Below are 6,151 nucleotides of genomic sequence, written 5' to 3'. Positions count from 1 at the left end.
GACTCTCTATCATGAAGATCATGGTGCTACTTTGAAGCACAAGTGTGGTAAAAGGATAGTAACATTGTCCCTTCTCTCTTTTTCTCTCATTTTTTTATTTGGGCCTTTTCTTTTTTATGGCCTCTTTTTTTTAGTCCGGAGTCTCATCCCGACTTGTGGGGGAATCATAGTCTCCATCATCCTTTCCTCACTTGGGACAATGCTCTAAAAAATGATGATCATCACACTTTTATTTACTTACAACTCAACAATTACAACTCAATACTTAGAACAAATATGACTCTATGTGAATGCCTCCGGCGGTATACCGGGATATGCAATGAATCAAGAGTGACATGTATGAAAGAATTATGAACGGTGGCTTTGCCACAAATACAATGTCAACTACATGATCATGCAAAGCAATATGACAATGATGGAGCGTGTCATAATAAACTGAATGGTGGTAAGTTGCATGGCAATATATCTCGGAATGGCTATGGAAATGCCATGGTAGGTAGGTATGGTGGCTGTTTTGAGGAAGGTATATGGTGGGTGTATGATACCGGCGAAAAGTGCGCGGTATTAGAGAGGCTAGCAATGGTGGAAGGAAGAAAGTGCGTATAATCCATGGACTCAACATTAGTCATAAAGAACTCATATACTTATTGCAAAAATCTACAAGTTATCGAAGCAAAGTATTACGCGCATGCTCCTAGGGGGATAGATTGGTAGGAAAAGACCATCGCTCGTCCCCGACCGCCACTCATAAGGAAGACAATCAATAAATAAATCATGCTCCGACTTCATCACATAACGGTTCACCATACGTGCATGCTAAGGGAATCACAAACTTTAACACAAGTATTTCTCAAATTCAAAACTACTCAACTAGCATGACTCTAATATCACCATCTCCATATCTCAAAACAATTGTCAAGTATCAAACTTCTCATAGTATTGAACACACTCATAAGATTTTTTTTTTACTAATCTTGAATGCCTATCATAACTAAAGCAAATTACCATGATGTTTTGTATGACTCTCAAAATAATCTAAGTGAAGCATGAGAGAACAATAGTTTCTATAAAACAAAACCACCACCGTGCTCTAAAAGATATAAGTGAAGCACTAGAGCAAAAACTATATAACTCAAAAAATATAAGTGAAGCACATAGAGTATTCTAAAAATTTCCGAATCATGTGTGTCTCTCTCAAAAGGTGTGTACAGCAAGGATGATTGTGGCAAACTAAAAAATAAAGACTCAAATAATACAAGACGCTCCAAGCAAAACACATATCATGTGGTGAATAAAAATATAGCTCCAAGTAAAGTTACCGATGGAAGTAGACGAAAGAGGGGATGCCTTCCGGGGCATCCCCAAGCTTTGGCTTTTAGGTGTCCTTAGATTATCTTGGGGTGCCATGGGCATCCCCAAGCTTAGGCTCTTGCCACTCCTTGTTCCATAATCCATCAAATCTTTCACCCAAAACTTGAAAACTTCACAACACAAAACTCAGCAGAAAATCTCGTGAGCTCCGTTAGCGAAAGAAAACAAAACACCACTTCAAGGTACTGTAATGAACTCATTCTTTATTTATATTGGTGTTAAACCTACTGTATTCCAACTTCTCTATGGTTTATAAACTATTTTACTAGCCATAGATTCATCAAAATAAGCAAACAACACACGAAAAACAGAATCTGTCAAAAACAGAACAGTCTGTAGTAATCTGTAACTAACGCAAACTTCTGGAACTCCAAAAATTCAGCAAAATAGGAAGACCTAGACAATTTGTTTATTGATCAGCAGCAATTGGAATCAATATTTATCACGTTCTGGTGATTTTTAACAATTATTTTCGTGAACAGAAAGTTTCTGGAATTTTCAGCAAGATCAAATAACTATCATCCAAGAAGATCCTATAGGTTAAACTTGGCACAAACACTAATTAAACATAAAAACACATCTAACCAGAGGCTAGATCAAATATTTATTCCTAAACACAAGCAAAAAGCAAAAAACTAAAAATAAAATTGGGTTGCCTCCCAACAAGCGCTATCGTTTAACGCCCCTAGCTAGGCATAATAGCAAGGATAGATCTAGGTATTGCCATCTTTGGTAGGCAATCCATAAGTGGCTCTCATAATAGATTCATAAGGTAATTTTATTTTCTTTCTAGGGAAGTGTTCCATGCCTTTCCTTAATGGAAATTGGAATCTAATATTCCCTTCCTTCATATCAATAATTGCACCAATCGTTCTAAGGAAAGGTCTACCAAGAATAATAGGACATGAAGGATTGCAATCTATATCAAGAACAATAAAATCTACGGGCACATAATTCCTATTTGCAACAATAAGAACATCATTAATTCTTCCCATAGGTTTCTTAATGGTGGAATCCGCAAGGTGCAAGTTTAAAGAGCAATCATCAAAATCACGGAAACCTAGCAAATCGCACAAAGTTTTTGGGATCGTGGAAACACTAGCACCCAAATCACACAAAGCATAGCATTCATGATCTTTAATTTTAATTTTAATAGTAGGTTCCCACTCATCATAAAGTTTTCTAGGGATAGAAACTTCCAACTCAAGTTTTTCTTCATAAGATTGCATCAAAGCATCAACGATATGTTTAGTAAAGGCTTTATTTTGACTATAAGCATGTGGAGAATTTAGCACGGATTGCAACAAGGAAATACAATCTATCAAAGAGCAATTATCATAATTAAATTCCTTGAAATCCAAAATAGTGGGTTCATTAATATCTAGAGTTTTGATCTCTTCAATCCCACTTTTACCAATTTTTGCATCAAGATCTAAAAACTCCGAATTTTTGGAACGCCTTCTAGGTAAAGGTGGATCATATTCAGTCCCATCATTATCAAGATTCATATTGCAAAACAAAGATTTAATAGGGGACACATCAATAACTTTTAGATCTTCATCTTTATTTTCATAGAAACTAGAAGAACACGCTTTCACAAAACAATCTTTCTTAGCACGCATCCTAGCGGTTCTTTCTTTGCACTCATCAATGGAAATTCTCATGGCCTTGAGAGACTCATTGATATCATGCTTAGGTGGAATAGATCTAAGTTTCAAAGAATCAACATCAAGAGAAATTCTATCAACGTTCCTAGCTAATTCATCAACTTTAAGCATTTTTTCTTCAAGCAAAGCATTGAAATTCTTTTGCGAATTCATAAACTCCTTAACACTAGTCTCAAATTCAGAAGGCATCTTATTAAAATTTCCATAAGAATTGTTGTAGGAATTACCATAATTATTAGAGGAATTACTAGGATACGGCCTAGGATTAAAGTTTCCTCTATACGCGTTGTTACCAAAATTATTCCTACCAACAAAATATCACATCCATAGATTCATTATTATTCTCAATCAAAGTAGACAAAGCCATATCATTAGGATCAGAAGAAACACTTTTATTAGCAAATAATTTCATAAGTTCATCCATCTTTCCACTCAAAACATTAATTTCTTCTATCGCATGCACTTTTTTATTAGTGGATCTTTCGGTGTGCCATTGAGAATAATTAAGCATAATATTATCTAGGAGTTTAGTAGCTTCTCCTAAAGTGATTTCCATAAAAGTGCCTCCCGCGGCCGAATCTAAAAGATTTCTAGAAGCAAAATTCAATCTGGCATAAATTTTTTGTATAATCATCCACAAATTCAAACCATGAGTAGGGCAATTACGTATCATTAATTTCATCCTCTCCCAAGCTTGTGCAACATGTTCATGATCAAGTTGCTTAAAATTCATAATATCGTTTCTAAGAGAGATGATCTTAGCGGGAGGAAAATACTTAGAGATAAAAGCATCTTTGCACTTATTCCAAGACAAAAACCAAGCTTTAGCACGATCTCTAAGCGAAAAAGGAAATAGCTTCAATTTAACAGTACCATTGTCCACATCTTTCTTCTTTTGCATATCACACAAATCAACGAAGCTGTTTAGATGGGTAGCGGCATCTTCACTAGGAAGGCCGGCGAATTGATCTTTCATGACAAGATTCAACAAAGCGGCATTAATTTCACAAGATTCAGTATCGGTAAGAGGAGCAATCGGAGTGCTAAGAAAATCATTGTTGTTGGTATTGGTAAAGTCACACAATTTAGTATTATCTTGAGCCATCGTGACAAGCAAGCAATCCAACACACGAGCAAACAAGAAGCGAGCGAAAAAGAGGCGAACGGAAAAGGGAGAGGGCGAATAAAACGGCAAGGCTGAAGTGGGGGAGAGGAAAATGAGAGGCAAATGGCAAATAATGTAATGCGGAAGATAAGGGTTTGTGATGGGTACTTGGTATGTTGACTTTTGCGTAGACTCCCCGGCAACGGCGCCAGAAATCCTTCTTGCTACCTCTTGAGCACTGCGTTGGTTTTCCCTTGAAGAGGAAAGGGTGATGCAGTAAAGCAGCCTAAGTATTTCCCTCAGTTTTTGAGAACCAAGGTATCAATCCAGTAGGAGGCCACGCACGAGTCCCTCGCACCTACACAAACAAATAAAATCCTCGCAACCAACGCAATAAAGGGGTTGTCAATCCCTTCACGGTTACTTACGAAAGTGAGATCTGATAGATATGATAAGATAATATTTTTGGTATTTTTATGATAAAGATGCAAAGTAAAGAAAGCAAAATAAAAACGGTGCCAGAAATAGCTTGTTGTCGGGAGATTAAATATGATGGAAAATAGACCCGGGGGCCATAGGTTTCACTAGTGGCTTCTCTCGAGAGCATAAGTATTACGGTGGGTAAACAAATTACTGTTGAGCAATTGACAGAATTGAGCATAGTTATGAGAATATCTAGGTATGATCATGTATATAGGCATCACGTCCGCGACAAGTAGACCGACTCCTGCCTGCATCTACTACTATTACTCCACACATCGACCGCTATCCAGCATGCATCTAGAGTATTAAGTTCAAAAGAACAGAGTAACGCTTTAAGTAAGATGACATGATGTAGAGGGATAAACTCATGCAATATGATATAAACCCCATCTTGTTATCCTCGATGGCAACAATACAATACGTGCCTTGCCGCCCCTACTGTCACTGGGAAAGGACACCGCAAGATTGAACCCAAAGCTAAGCACTTCTCCCATTGCAAGAAAGATCAATCTAGTAGGCCAAACCAAACTGATAATTCGAAGAGACTTGCAAAGATAACCAATCATACATAAAAGAATTCAGAGAAGATTCAAATATTGTTCATAGATAAACTTGATCATAAACCCACAATTCATCGATCTCGACAAACACACCGCAAAACAAGGTTACATCGAATAGATCTCCACGAGAAAGGGGGAGAACATTGTATTGAGATCCAAAGAGAGAGAAGAAGCCATCTAGCTAATAACTATGGACCCGAAGGTCTGAGGTAAACTACTCACACATCATCGGAGAGGCTATGGTGTTGATGTAGAAGCCCACCGTGATCAATGCCCCTCCGGCGGAGCGCCGGAAAAGGCCCCAAGATGGGATCTCACGGGTACAGAAGGTTGCGGCGGTGGAATTAGGTTTTTGGCTCCGTATCTGGTAGTTTGGGGGTACGTAGGTATATATAGGAGGAAGAAGTACGTTGGTGGAGCAACGTGGGCCCCACGAGGGTGGAGGGTGCACCCAGGGGGTAGGCGCGCCCCCTACCTCGTGCCCTCCTGGTTGCTTTCTTGACGTAGGGTCCAAGTCCTCTGGATCACGTTCATTCCAAAAATCACGTTCCCGAAGGTTTCATTCCGTTGGACTCCATTTGATATTCTTTTTCTGCGAAACTCTGAAATAGGCAAAAAACAGCAATTCTGGGTTGGGCCTCCGGTTAATAGGTTAGTCCCAAAAATAATATAAAAGTGTATAATAAAGCCCATTAATGTCCAAAATAGAATATATTATAGCATGGAACAATAAAAAATTATAGATACGTTGCAGACGTATCAGTTTCTAGCATGAATAATCTTATGATCCCTTTGAGCCTGGGTGGCGAACCAAATGGACAGCACTGGTATATCCCCAGGTGCCCACAACCAATCCACCCAGATGTGTATTTAAGTAGCCACCTTAAGTTAACCATTAATTAACAATATCACATCTATCATGGATACACTCAAACCCAATCCACGTCTACGAGCATAGCATGGCA

This window comes from Triticum aestivum, chromosome 1D (genome assembly GCF_018294505.1).
Source record: "Triticum aestivum cultivar Chinese Spring chromosome 1D, IWGSC CS RefSeq v2.1, whole genome shotgun sequence".
NCBI lineage: Eukaryota > Viridiplantae > Streptophyta > Magnoliopsida > Poales > Poaceae > Triticum > Triticum aestivum.
The sequence above is the reverse complement of the archived record's forward strand: the minus strand, read 5'-3'. Positions refer to the sequence as shown.